Source organism: Doryrhamphus excisus, chromosome 13 (genome assembly GCF_030265055.1).
Source record: "Doryrhamphus excisus isolate RoL2022-K1 chromosome 13, RoL_Dexc_1.0, whole genome shotgun sequence".
In the NCBI taxonomy this organism is placed as follows: Eukaryota; Metazoa; Chordata; class Actinopteri; order Syngnathiformes; family Syngnathidae; genus Doryrhamphus; species Doryrhamphus excisus.
Window position 1 is genome coordinate 651,417 of NC_080478.1, and position 15,089 is coordinate 666,505.

At 47.2% G+C, this 15,089-nt stretch overlaps 2 non-coding genes and 1 pseudogene across 2 annotated transcripts; 2 read left to right on the plus strand and 1 right to left on the minus strand.

Annotated features, from left to right (window-relative positions):
- Positions 1-10: 10 nt before the first annotated feature.
- Positions 11-7,531, plus strand: LOC131140694 (uncharacterized; annotated as a pseudogene).
- On the minus strand, positions 4,649-4,722 carry trnat-agu (transfer RNA threonine (anticodon AGU)). The gene has a single exon. It is a non-coding gene; the product is annotated as a tRNA-Thr (tRNA).
- A 5,635-nt stretch (positions 7,532-13,166) lies between the features above and the next one.
- Positions 13,167-13,238, plus strand: trnaq-uug (transfer RNA glutamine (anticodon UUG)). Its single transcript has one exon. It is a non-coding gene; the product is annotated as a tRNA-Gln (tRNA).
- The last annotated feature ends 1,851 nt before the right edge of the window (positions 13,239-15,089 follow it).

Sequence of the window (15,089 nt, forward strand, 5' to 3'; positions counted from 1 at the left end):
AGTGTGGCCTATGGGAACAGACTCTGTGCTACAGGACCAGTTCAAGCACACAGACTGGAGTATGTTTGCAACCTCAGCAACCACTCACTCCCATACTGACATCGAGCGCTACGCTTCCTCGGTAATGGACCATATCTCTGCCACCATTGACGGCGTCACCACAGAGAAACGGATCACCATGTACCCCAATCAGCGGCCCTGGATGAACAAGGATGCCCGTCTACTGCTGAAGGCCCGCAACACCGCCTTCAGATCTGGAGACGCACAAGCCTACAGTACAGCAAGGGCTAACCTGAAATGGGGCATCAAGCAGGCAAAGCACTGCTACAAGCTGAGGGTTGAGGAGCACTTCTCCAACTCCAATCCCCGACGCCTGTGGCAAGGCATCCGAGTCATCACGGACCATAAACCCACCAACCCCTCCCCCCCTCCCTCTGACACATCCTTCCTAGATGAGCTCAACAACTTCTACGCTCGCTTTGAGAAGGACAACCACACATCTGCAATAAAGGCAAAATGGACAGCTGATCACCAACCACTAACACTCTCCACTACTGACGTTGAAGCAGTGTTACGCAAGATCAACGAACACAAAGCTGCAGGACCTGATGGCATCCCTGGTCGTGTTCTCAGAGCATGTGCTGGTGAGCTGGCGGGGGTCCTGACGGACTTATTCAACCTTTCCTTGGCCCAGGCGACTGTCCCAACCTGCTTTAAAACCACTACCATCGTGCCAATACCAAAACACTCCGCCCCAACGTGCCTAAATGACTACCGTCCAGTGGCACTCACCCCCATCATCTCCAAGTGCTTGGAGCAGCTAGTCCTGGCACATCTCAAATCCTGCCTTCCCCCCACCCTGGACCCCCACCAATTTGCCTACCGTAAGAACAGGAGTACAGAGGAGGCTGTCTCCACAGCACTGCACTCTGTCCTCTCACACTTGAACAATAAGGACACATATGCCAGAATGCTCTTCATAGACTTCAGTTCAGCATTCAATACAGTCATCCCCTCCAAGCTGGTAGCCAAACTCACAGACCTGGGCATCACAGCTCCTGTCTGCAACTGGTTACTGGACTTTCTAACTAACAGGCCGCAACATGTCCGGCTGGACCACCACTGCTCCTCCACCCTCACCATAAACACCGGAGTACCACAAGGCTGTGTGTTAAGCCCATTCCTCTACTCTCTCTTCACCCACGACTGCAAACCCAAACATGGCTCCAATACCATCATTAAGTTTGCAGACGACACTACAGTGATTGGCCTCATCAACAACAACGATGAGTCTGCCTATAGGGAGGAGGTGGACTACCTGGCTGCGTGGTGCAAGGACAACAATTTACTACTCAACACAACAAAAACAAAAGAACTCATTGTGGACTTCAGGAAGAATGCCGCCATGCATCCACCAATCTCCATCAACGGTGAGACATTGGAGCGTGTGGCCAGCTTCAAATTCTTGGGGATCCACATCTCACAGGACCTCTCCTGGACTACCAACTGCTCCAGCCTGGTCAAGAAAGCTCACCAGCGCCTCTTCTTCCTGAGGACCCTGAAGAAGAACCACTTCTCTTCAGACATCCTGGTGAACTTCTACAGATGCACAATTGAGAGCATCCTAACCAGTTGCATCACAGCCTGGTATGGGAACTGCTCTGTCGCGGACCGGAAGGCATTGCAGAGAGTAGTCAAATCTGCCCAACGCATTGCCGGAGCCTCACTTCCTGCCATCGGGGACATCTACAGGAAGCGTTGTCTCAGGAGGGCATCACAAATTGCCAAAGACTCACAGCACCCAGCACACAGACTGTTTGCCCTCCTACCCTCAGGGAGGCGCTATAGGAGTTTACGGACAAGAACCACCAGGTTCAGGAACAGCTTTTTCCCAACAGCTGTCTCCTTGCTGAACTCTGCCCCCCATTGCCCACCCATTCCACTACTTACATCCCCCCGCTGACCTATGCCCTCCCCCATCACTTCATTGCACTATTGTACTATTGCACTATTGTACATATACTATCTGTTGATTCATTGATCATACTGTTTATAATTTATATAATCTGCAATAACCATACTCTACTCTAGTCACTCCGTTGCAATACTGTATATATTACTGTTATTATATATTGTCATACCCATACTGTTTATAATCTGTATAATCTACAATAGCCATATTATAGTCATTTATATCCTTGTACATATCATCACTGTATTATAGTCATAGCCTATATAGTTTTATTTACATAGATCTGTCCATACTAATGTACTTATAAAAATTGCACTTCTGGTTGGATGCTAACTGCATTTTGTTGCCCTGTACAAGTGACATGAGCAATAACAATAAAGTTGAATCTAATCTAATCTAAACTAATCTAATCTAATCATCACGGAGACCTGGCTCAAACCGACGATCCCCGATGCTAGCGTGCAGCTAGCCGGCCGCTCTCTACACTGCTGGGATCGAACATAGGACTCCGGTAAGAGCAGAGGTGGGGGGGTCTGTATTTACGTGCATGAGGATTGGTGCAACAACAGCAAGATCATAGAGACTCACTGCTCCCCTGACATTGAGTACATGTCCGTAAGATGCCGGCCGTATTTTCTCCCGAGGGAGCTAACTGTTGTCTTGTTGTTTTAGGGCGAGTGAGTACGGCCGAGCGTAATGCCAAGGTCATGGGTTCAACCCCCTGTACTGGCCACTCTTCTTTATGTGCTCCAGGAACAACAAAACGGCGACAACCCACTGGCCCCCATATCCAACATCACACCACCCACCTGTGAAACACCCTCGACAGGGCCGCTGAAAGACCGGGGAGAGGTAAAGAAAACAGCATGTCAAAGCAGAGTGGCAACAAACCTCTCGGCCACCGAGACTGCAAGAAGCAGATCAATGGGGACAGTGGACCCCATTATCCTCTACCCAAAATTTAGACCACCAGTGTAGACAATGCGGACCGTGAAAGAACAACAAAAGCCCCCGTCGACAACACCCCGGCCCTCATAACCAACAGTACTCCACCACAAGGTAAACAGCATGGCAGCAACAAATGCCCAACCAAAGCGTCACAGACAAACCCCATTGGATTTCGAGTCCAACGCCTTAACCTCTCGGCCACCGTGACTGCTTGGAAAAGACCAATGGGGGCAGGTGACCCCATTGTCCTAGAACCAAAATGTTGCTGATGTCAAGGATCAGCTGGCGACATGTGCATGGGAGGAAGACACGTGGTTTGTGTGAGGGGCTACACAAGTCTTTCCACTGCTAGTTAAAAGCCAGGCACCTCACATCGTTTCCATAAAGTACCAAGGGACAACAAAGCAAGGAAGATAAGGGATAGGTAGGAGAGGGGAAAGATGCGACCGCCTTTGTTGAGAGCCAGAGAAGAAGCTCTCCTCTCTGCAAGGTCAAGTACAGTATGCCAGAAGATTTTAGTTTGTGAGTTGTCCTCTTTCTACAAAGGCCTGGATAGCTCAGTTGGTAGAGCATCAGACTTTTAATATGAGGGTCCAGGGTTCAAGTCCCTGTTCAGGCGGTGAAGGTAGGCCCCTTCCCTGAAATGTTAAACCTACTTCTTTATCCTCCTTCTGTGGTCAGTACACTATGCCAGAAGATTTCTGATCCTTCATCCTCAACACCGAGAAGGCCAAGGAGATGACCGTGCACACAAGGAATAACTTGTTGAAGTAAACCTTTTCGACCAAGCACCTTTGCCATGTTCCAGGACTGTGGGTAAACGCCATTCTCAATAATTAAATTGAAGATACAGTACGATACAGGCACTTTGACCAGCTTAGCCACAGTGCCAGCTGTGCATCTGGCACCAACACAAAAACAGTTCGCCAATGGGGAAAAATGTTCATACAAGGGAGGGAGTCCAAAGTCCAACACGTGTGAATTGAGAGTCCCTGGGTGGGCTCAAACCACCAACCTCTCAGTTAACAGCCAAACGCGCTGACCAATTGCGTGACAGAGACTACAACAGCACACAAGGAATAACTTGTTTAAGTAAACCTTTTCGACCGAGCACCTTTGCGATCTTCCAGGACTGTGGGTAAACACAATTCTCAATAATTAAATTGAAGATATGAGTTTCTCAGGGAACACAAGGAGCGAGAGGTTCAGTCATCACTGGGAACTTTGGAAGTGTAGTCACCTTAAGTCAGGTCTGCTTTGGTGAACTTCAGAGGCATCATGACCAGTCTGCATCAAAACATTATCTGAAATCCTGTGGCAGGTTTCTGGCATTGATTCTTAATTCAGTTGCCATCCCTGATAGATGGTAATGGTAATCATGCCCGTATGGCAGGCGAGTCTCTTTGCTTGTCTGACGTCTGTGTCGCATCCTGATTGGCTGGCAGCAAATGTCTGAGAATTCTACCACTGAACCACCAATGCCACGTGGGGACACACTGTAAGAGAAAAAAATTCAACTGTCAAGTGGATGAGCCTCTGCAAAGTGGCGCTGAATGACAAAACATCACAATGTCATACTCTTTGGATTCAAGCACCTTCTGGCGTAATGGGATCCACAACAATCATGTCAGCTGTGGATGCAACGTCAATTCGTTCTTGAAGGGCAAGTGACAAAAAGAAGTACATGGTTCAGAAATCAGCTGCCAAAGTTTCACTGACCAAGCACCCAGGCACTGCTGGGATTTGAACCCAGGATCACCTGTTTACTAGACAGGCACTTTGACCAGCTTAGCCATAGTGCCAGCTGTGCAGCTGGCACCAACACAAAAACAGTCCAAAGTCCAAAACATGTGTGAATTGAGAGTCCCTGTCAGGTTCAAACTCCTGGGACACTTGTAAAAACACTTAAATACAGAAGAGACAGACAACAATATTCAAAGTTACTCGCAGCGAGGAGAGTGAAACAACATACCCAGTGACATGCCGCTCCACCCTGAGTATGCCATTCATGCTCCTCTCTCTTTATTTTCTTTAGGAGGACCCTAATACATGGTCGTGCAACTCTAAGGGGAGGGGGAAGCAAGCAGTTGCACAAGCTGTACTTGTTGTCTATGTGTGTGTGTGTATGTGAGAATAATTACTTTTTGTGCATGTGTTCTTATCTTGGCACATTTTGCACGATGAAACTTCTTCAAGGTTGCTGCTGGCATTCCCAGGCACCTGCAAGATTAGTGGTGTTGGGAGTAGCTGGTCAGCGTCTCGGAATGCTGCTTCAAAACACTCAAGACTATTGTCCCAAAGGTGCCAGGTTGCATCGAGCATACGGGAGTCGTCACCCAGCTGATCCGGGAGGCACGGGAAGGCAAAGGAGACCTGGCAGTCCTGTGGCTTGACCTTGCCAATGCCTACGGGTCTATCCCACACAAACTGGTGGAAACCTCGCTTGACAGACACCACATTCCAGGCAAGATCAAGGACCTCATACTGGACTATTACAGCTGCTTCAGTTTGAGAGTCACTTCCGGAAAAAAGAAATCTGCATTTCATCGGCTAGAGAAGGGCATTATCACTGGATGCACCATTTCAGTGATATTGTTTGCCTTGGCCATGAATATGCTGGTGAAGTCAGCAGAGGTGGAGTGCAGAGGTCCACTCACCCGCTCTGGTATGCGGCCCCATCAGAGCGTTTATGGATGATCTGACAGTGACTACAACATCAGTCCCGGGCTGTAGATGGATCCTTCAAGGCTTGGAGCGTCTCATTAGCTGGGCCCGGATGAACTTCAAGCCAGCCAAATCCAGGTCTCTGGTGGTGAAGAAGGGAAAAGTCACAGACCAGTTTCGCTTCTCAGTCGGAGGCACCCAGATTCCATTGGTGGGGGAGAAGCCAGTGAAGAGCCTGGGCAAGATCTATGACTGTACCTTGAAGGACACCGGAGCACTCCAAGCGACATCAGAGGAGTTGGGAACCTGGCTGACCGCAGTGGATAAGTCAGGATTACCAGGCAAGTTTAAAGCCTGGATCTACCAACACGGCATCCTGCCACGCCTAGTCTGGCCGCTGCTGGTCTACAATGTGCCACTGACCACCGTCAAGGGCTTCAAGAGGAAGGTCAGCTGTTTCCTGCGGAGGTGGTTGGGCTTACAGCGAAGCCTCAGCACCATCGCCTTGTACGGGAGGAGCAACAAGCTGAAACTGCCCTTCAGTAGTCTGATGGAGGAGTTTATGGTCAACCGAGCAAGAGAGGTGCTGCTGTATAGGGACTCTAATGACATCAAAGTCTCCTCGGCTGGCATAGAAGTACGAACTGGCAGGAAATGGAAAGCTCATGAGGCGGTAGACCAGGCTGAGTCCCGCTTACGACACAGTGAGCTGGTAGGAACAGTGGCTTCCGGACTTCACCAAGGCCCAGGGAAAGGAAAGGCGTCAGCTGATCCAGGAGGAAGTCCGAGCAGGGGTAGAGGAAGCCCGCTGTACCAGGACAGTAGGGATGCGGCAGCAGGGAGGATGGACCCGATGGGAGGACGCAGCTGACCGGAAGATATCGTGGACAGAGCTTGGCGATCTGAGCCACACCGGATTGAGTTCCTCATCCGGTCGGTGTACGATGTGCTCCCAAGTCCGTCCAACCTCTTTCGCTGGGGCTTGGCGGAGAATCCTCTCTGCCCTCTCTGCCGGAGTCCTGGATCACTGGAACACATCCTCAGCTGCTGCCCAAGGGCACTGGGGGACGGGCGCTACCGCTGGCGCCATGACCAAGTACTGCGGGTCATTGCAGAGGCCATCAGCACAGGAATCTCCACCAGTAAATACCATCAACCAACAAGGCAGTCCATTGTCTTTGTTAGGGCTGGGGAGAAGCCGAAGCAGTGCCGGAGTCAAGCAGGGGGGCTGCTGGCAACAGCCCGAGACTGGCAGCTGAAAGTCGACCTAGGGAGACAGCTCAAATTCCCAGAGAACATTGCAGTGACCACTCTCAGGCCAGACATAGTCCTGGTGTCAGAAACAACTCGGCAAGTGGTCCTGCTGGAGTTGACTGTTCCCTGGGAAGACCGGATGGAGGAGGCCTTTGAGAGGAAGAGGGCCAAGTATGAGGAGCTGGCAGACAAATGCCGAAGCAGAGGATGGAGGACCCGATGCAACCCCATCGAGGTCGGGTGCAGAGGTTTTGTAGGCCAGTCTCTCATTAGAGCACTCACGATGCTGGGAGTGAAGGGTCAGCATAACAAAAGAGCCATCAAGAACATCACTGACGCAGCAGAAAAGGCGTCCAGATGGCTGTGGATCAAGCGGGGAGATCCGTGGAGAACAAAAGCTACTTAGACACAAGCCGGGACTGATCAACTGTTCTGACTGATCTGGGTCACCTGGGCGAGGGTGTCTGTTGTGAGACCCGAAACACCCAGTGAACCCAGGATACAACACTGATGATGTGTCTAAGTTGCACCGAAAGTGTATGTCAAAACTCTATTGTCTAAGCAAACGGATATAAGGGTGATAACTTAACACTATAATAATTGAATTTACATTTTATTCTAACATTTCCCTCCTGTTTATCACACATTTATCTGTTTGCAGTCCCTCCTAGGCTCTCCTCTCGGTTTTCACCTAGCAGGTCATCTATGTCAGAAATTGTGCTTACACCTGAACGGAAGTGTTCTCGTCGTCTGAGTCAAAGTACTTGTCTTGGTCAGGAAACAAGTCAGGGGCATGTCCATGATGGCTATCTGAGTCGTCACTGTCATCGCTGCCACCTGCCACAAGTAGGGGGTACATTTCATTTACCTTTGTTGTAATTGGTGCCATGGCTAAATCCACAGTCCATGTGATTGTAACCTTCAGGATAGGGATACAACAACATCCACATAAGGCACACAAAAGAAGGGCAACAGCGAGTGCAATAAGCACGGACATCACATAAGGAGACCATTGTCCCCCAAGTTTTCTCCAGTCACCGAACATCTCAGTGTCAACACCAGTGTTCCTTCATCTTGGTGTTTAGCACCTTTAAACCAGAAATCGCACGCAACAGCATTCCTGTGGAATCTGTATTGTTGGGGATGGACATGCAACATTGGTCGCCAAGCATGGCGCACACTCCTTGCTGATGTGCCAGCAGTCCATCCAAGGCGATACGATTCTGGAAGGCCATGAGTGACGTGGCATGGAGTTGTTCTCCAATTGCTGTGAGTCCGGCCTCGGTGTAGTTCCCAAGCTTTTGTATGTTATAGTGGATGTAGTTAATCCTATCCGCATTTTTGTTAACTGTTATCCATGGGATAATACTTTCCAAACCTGATGCAACCTGATTTACTAGTTTGTATTCGTCTGGTACCCCTCGTGGCACGCTGATGGCATCGATGTCGGTGGGATTGTCTTGCATCATCCAGTCGGGGGCTGGAACTTCTCTCTTCCTTTGGAAGTAGTTTGGGATGTGGTGTTTATCTGCTTCAATGATAGCACTTAGTAACATGTCAACATTCATAGGGTAAATAGATACTGGAATCAGTAATGTCACTACTGCACATGTTCCGGTCATGTTATAAACGATGTCATCGAGGTATTCGTCCTCGCACCACTATCACACGTCTACTCTAAAGTACTAAGTTGATGGGGGTGTGTTTCCTCCTTCTGTGTTGTAGGTATCTTGATTTTTTTTACATGTCTACAATATTTGAACTCAACGTGACCTACATTTTTTTGCGGTTCCTTTTAGCTGTACACTGGTGAAATTTGCTCGGGCTACTTTAGTAGAGAATGGTGGGGGCCTTTTTGTCTCATTGACTACTGGGAATATAGTGTTTATATCACATAAACATTCTCGACAAAAACATTCTAATATTCTGAACATGATGGTGACAGTGTGGACATTTTTGTCATTACTTCAGGGACTCAAGTAGCATTGATCAGTGCTGGTACAATCTGGAGAAGTGGGGTCATGGTCATACAGGCAACACAACTAATATTTTTAACATAGTTTGCTGCACTTTTTGCTGCTTGTTCAATGTTTAAAACCCAGTTGTTAAAAGTTCCTGAAATGGTTCCATGGTGATGCCTTCCATTTTTACTATTGGATTCATTACAATAATCATATAGACTTAAACATTTATTAATTATTATATTATTTATAGCTTAACCCGACTACAATAGTTATTGGTAAGCCGGGGGACATTTTGGTTACTGTTTCATTTTTGTGCCATTCTGCTACAGTGCCCTCAAAACCAGGTTGCATTGTTGGGTTTTCTGGCCAAGGGTATGTGCTATAATCTTCACTGCTCAGCACGATGCCCCAGAGTCTAGGACTCTGAAGTCCCCTGCGTCACAGACGGGTCTTTACCTTCCTCGTCAGACTCCCGAACAATGAATAGTTTACAATGCGATTGATGTACCTCTTTTTGCAATTTCAATGTCGTCAATGTCGTTAACAATACTTGATAAGGTCCTTCCCACTTGGAAGAGTGTCAGTGTTTTCTTTTTACACTTATAAAACAATAAAGTCCATGTGTATTACTTGAAATAAATATTCTGGTTTTTGAAATTGGCCACACCGAGGTCGCAAGCTGCCCTGGGCATTGTGTTTTGCATAGTAGTGCAAAGTATAGTAAAGTGCATAGTAAAGTGGGTGTTAATAGTGTGGCACATCCCTCCTGTTGAGACATGTGTAAAACCATGGCTCAAAATAGTGTCCCACTTATGCAAATTTTTTGGCAAGATTGTTTTATTATCTGTCGACATATTAACATTTTTGTCCAGGGTTGCTTTATTCCTAAGACAGTGGTCAATTTCTTTCTTTGGACTCTGTTGTTGCATGTCTGCCAGAATGTCAAAGTCTACTTGTAATTTTTTAGTGTTAAGATGGTTCAGTTCCTTTAGTGCTGCTTGTTTTATCATTTTATCAGCGAACGCATTTCCTAAGGATATCGGATCAGTATTATTTGTAATATGTGTCATGCATTTACATACAGCAATTTGTTTTGGCAATTGCACTGCTTCTAGTAATGCTGTTAGTAATCCGTCATGAGTTACTGGTTTTCCCGTTGATGTTATCATACCTCTGTTTTGCCAATATTGTGCAAAGGTATGTACTGTTGAATATACATATTGGCTATCAGTATAAATTGTCACCTTTTGACCTTTCATTAATTTGCATGCTTCTGTAAGCGCTAAGAGGATGGTAAATGTTCTGCTTCCAACACCATATCTTGTGTAACAACTGCATAGCCTGTTATTGTTTGTCCAAAATTATTTTTCTTCAAGGAACCATCTACAAAATCTCTTTTTGTTAGTGCCTGATCTAATATGTCTGGTCTACACTTTGCAGTTTGTGTTGTTAGTTCATAACAATCATGTGGTTGGCCTTCCTCAGGGAGTGGTAGAAGGGTAGCTGGGTTGAGCGTGGTGCATCGCTCAAGTGTTAAATGTGGTTGGGACAAAAGTGTTGCCATGCAAGACAGATGTCCAGCAGGAGACAAAAATGTCACGTTAGTCTGTAATAGCAGGGTGGAAACCGCATGAGGTACTTTCAGTACGAGTAGATGGAATAATACAATGGTTGCACTTGTTTCCACGGCTATAGATGCTGCTATTACAGCCTGCACACAAGGTTATGTAAAGACCTTTACAATCTACTGTTTGTATAAATGTTTTGCTGTAATCAGGTAGTGCTAGAATCGTACTTCCTTCCAGTATATATATATATATATATATATATATATATATATATATATATATATATATATATATATATATATATATATATATATTTTTTTTTTTTTTTTTTTAACACAGAATGCTTTTTCTGCCTCATTCCACTATAAGGGTGCTGTCATTTTTAAGTCTGTTTTATATGTTATGTTTGTTAATGGTGACACTATTTGTGCATTTTTTTTGCAAACGTAAATGTGAACCTGAACTTTCTTTCTCTATTTGAATGGAGAAGAATGCATTACTGATGTCTACTATGGTGAACCATGTGACATCTGTTGGTAAAGAATTTAACAATGTTAGCCATTTCACATGTGCTCAAGTGCTCTACAAAACATTTATAACAAACCACTTTGCAGTCAGCTGTTTACTTTAGCAACTTCTACACTCTTTACAGTCGTTTGCATACATTATTTCTACTTTATACTAACATGTGGTACAGAATAAAGAAGACAATCCACGATGACTTGACGTATATTCACCCTCAGGATTTATTCTTCCTCTGTCGTTTTGTCACCTACTCTATACCACCATCGCTGCTAGCACCCCCTAGGACCTTGCGCTATTACACTCAAACGCCAACAATGGAGATTTGGTTATTTTAGACACAAACATATAAAAAATAGGAGGGTGTCTTTTTTTCTTTTACAACTGAATTTTATATGGATGACATGAACTATTACTACTCTTAAATGCTCTAACCATATTTATACATTTTAAACAGTTTTTTTTGTTTTTTTAAACCATGTTACCTTATCTTTTATGTACCTTACACTCACACCACCCTTTTCTGCTTATAGCATGTCAACTGCCATGCAAGTCTGGAAGGCCATCAGAGAAGTAGCTAACTGCTGCACTAACTGCTCTGAACGCTTCTTCAGTTTGATTAGAGAGACGCTGAACGTTATAATGCAGATAATGAATCACTTCGGTATTATGGTTAATGGAAATCACAGGGATGATAGAAGCAAAACTGGATATAACCTGATCTATAATTGTATACTCCTCTGGGACGCCACGAGGGATACCTATGGCGTCAATGTACGTCGGGTTGGGGGTGTCTAACCAGGGTGAGGTTGACACACCTCGCCTGGTCCTCAGGGCAGCCGGTGGCATGAGGGGAGACCCTACGGAAGTAGCACTATGCACTAGGCGCTCCACATCTACTGACAATACTGTCATTGGAAGAAGGAAAGAAATCGGGGCACAAACACCAGTCATGTTCTCGGTCGGTAACCTATCACTCACGCCGGGGCCACCGCACCACCACCAGAGGTCAGCCCTGAGTATCGGCCGGAAGAAGGCATCCATCTCTAAGGTAGAATTACACCAAGAGATATTAATGCCGGGTTGTACCAATGGGGAACCTGTGGAAACGGTAATGCACACAAACAAACCATCCCGTTCCCTCAGATCTTCCGCGTCCCTCCATCTCACTGTTCCCTCTGCACGCCTTAGCACTATGGGGAGCAGAGCTTTCAGCCGCTCTGCTCCCCAACTCTGGAACTCATTGCCACCAGACCTCCGTAACTCTGCCACCCTTCCCATTTTCAAATCTAAACTCAAAACCCATCTGTTTAAACTTGCCTATTCCCTCTAACAGCTTCACATGGTCCCCCCTCTCCCGATTTATTGTATGCTCTTATTTATTGTTTGTTGTCTTTTATCTTGTATTTTATATTGGTGTTTTTTATCTCCTGTACAGCGACCTTGGGTGTCCTGAAAGGCGCTTTTAAATAAAATGTATTATTATCATTATTATTATTATTAAATTTACCTTTCGCCACTGGGCTGCTGAATATGGGCTTACCTTTGACCTCTGTAACCTCGGGGTGCGCTATGGCGAATGGCCGACAATTAGCCGAGGCTGCTTCTGGAGCAGTGGATGTATTCATCAGGGACACTCGGCGGAAATCACGCTAAACAATCTGTTTTCCTTGTTTTAGCTTGTTCCACCATCAAAAGCCAATTGTTAAACTGTCCCGAAATACCTGTCAAGAGCACAAACAAGGTGTCCACCAGGTACCCACTTATCGCCCTCAGACCCCAGCGTACCGATTGAATCTGCTTCGGGGTAAATAAAATTTAAAAAAACCATAAAATATTGCAATGGTGTCCAGTGGCCGGTTAGCTCAGTTGGTCAGAGCGTGGTGCTAATAACGCCAAGGTCACGGGTTCAACCCCCATACTCACCACCCATCTTTATGTGGGAATGCGGACCGTGAAGGAACAAAAAAGCCCTCGTCCACAACACCCCGCCCCTCATAACCCCCCCGGGCCCCATAACCACCAGCGCACAACCCAGTCAACTGTGAAAACACCCGCCTCATGGCCGCCAACTGACCGGGGAAAGGTAAGTATTTGCCCAAGCAGGGGCTTGTTGGTCTAGTGGTATGATTCTTGCTTAGGGTGCAAGCCCTCCGTGCCCCTCAACTACTTTTTTACACAATTCCCAGAACACCACCATCAGTGAAGTTATATCAACGCTAATGTAATCTGACAGGATGTATTTCAGGGCCCGGCGCTGTCTTTACCCTTGCAGGTTCCGTGGTGTAATGGTTAGCACCCCGGACTTTGAATCCAGTGGTCTAAGTTCAAGTCTTGGTGGAACCAAGGGATTGTCCTGTTGCCCTTGTATTTTGAGGGCAAAAAGGAGGTGTTTGCAAGTGGACCTGAGACCCTGTCACTGGTCACCTGAACAGGGACTTGAATCCGGGACACTCAGATCAAAAATCTAACCTTCAGGTGACTGGCTCAACCTTTGCTGATATTTGGCTTGTCCATGTGGGCAGTTTAAGACCTCATTCGATCTTGGAGGTGTCGATTCCGGGACCTGCCTCTTTCATTCCACTTCTTCTTCCTCCTCCAGTCATCCCCACCCACCGCGGCTGAAGCAGTGGCAATACAGCCTGGACAACAGTGTCAGTGTGAACCCATAGAGGGTTACCTGAATCCCTCTTTGACAGAGCCCCTCTTGAAATGGACTTTTTTTTTTTGTCCCGTCCAGCCATTGGGGCAGATAGTATTGTTGATCTAAATGCCCTTACATGCTAAACAGATTTGCTCTGTGTCAGGAAAGGTGTTGGCTACAACTTTCCTGTACCATGAAATTTTATTTGCCGTTAATTGATGTTTTTGTTATGCGCATTTGGAGCAACCGGACCGGAGCAAGAAGAGACACAGAAAAGAAGAAGAGAAGGTGGGGTGGAGGGGGGGGGGGGCAGTAGAGAGAGAGACAAAAACAGCAGCAACAAGAATTCCCATAACAACAACAGCGACAAACAGAACAGTTAAATGTCAATGATGGCTAAGGGTCACAATAGAGATGATATCAGTGAAATGAAACAGTCCAACTTACCAGTAGCAATAGTAACAATGAAGACATGAACCATGATAGTGAACACAATTACAGCCATACAGTTACTGTAATTAAAATCTCACTGCTTGACATCATTTTTACTGTAATAATAGCATACCAATAGCATGTAGACATCAGGGATAAGATGGTAGATTGTGTAGAGAAGCACCGATGTGCTGTGAGTGTCCATATGGAGGTGTGTACTTCTGTGTATATATTCATATATGTGTGCGTAAGCGTGCTTGTGTATGTGAATGCGAGTGTGTGAATGTGTAATTGTCACTGAGAATGACAAAAAGAGAGAGACTGCCTTCTACCACCCAGCAAACCCCGCCCCGCGCAGCCAGGTCAAGCCCCCACCGCCAGAGATCCTCCGGCCCCGTGGGTGTGGGCAAAGCCAGGGCCGACTCCCCAAGACCCGCCCCCGAAGCATCTCCCTGAAGAGACCAGCAAGAGGCCATGGAGGAGCAATCCCAACCGGCAACAGGGCGCCAGCAGGCCGGAGGAGAGCCGCACCCCCGAGACCAGCGGGAGACCATACCCCACTAGGGCAGAAGGGCATCGAGGGCCACACACCTGTGGGCACAGGGGCGCTCCCGCCAACCGGGATGGAGCCCATCCACGGCCGGAGGCGCCGCCCCCCACACACCCCCAGGAAGCAGAACCCGGCCCGCCCCAGGTAACCCCAGGCCTGACTACCAACACAGGACCGCCCCGGCCAGGACAGAAGAGGCCCGGGCACACTGCCCCATGGAGGACCGGGCGGTAGAGATGGAACGCCCTGCGCCAGACCCCCGCAGAGCCCCCCCCGTATATCTCTATAGTCATATACACACACACACACCCACACATATATATATAATTATAATAAAACTAATCATTATTTATCTAAGTATTTAAAACAATAAATACATAAAATCTCAGACACACACAAGCACACACTGTGGACGTCCCCGGGTTGGGCGTCCGGGGCATCACAGGGCGGGGGACCCAGGGGTCCCAGACCCACAACCAGGCCCCGAGCCCAGGGAGGTACGGACCGCCAAGGGATAGCACCCCCACACTCCCCTCGACCACGGCATCGGGGCTACGGCAGTGTGGCAGAC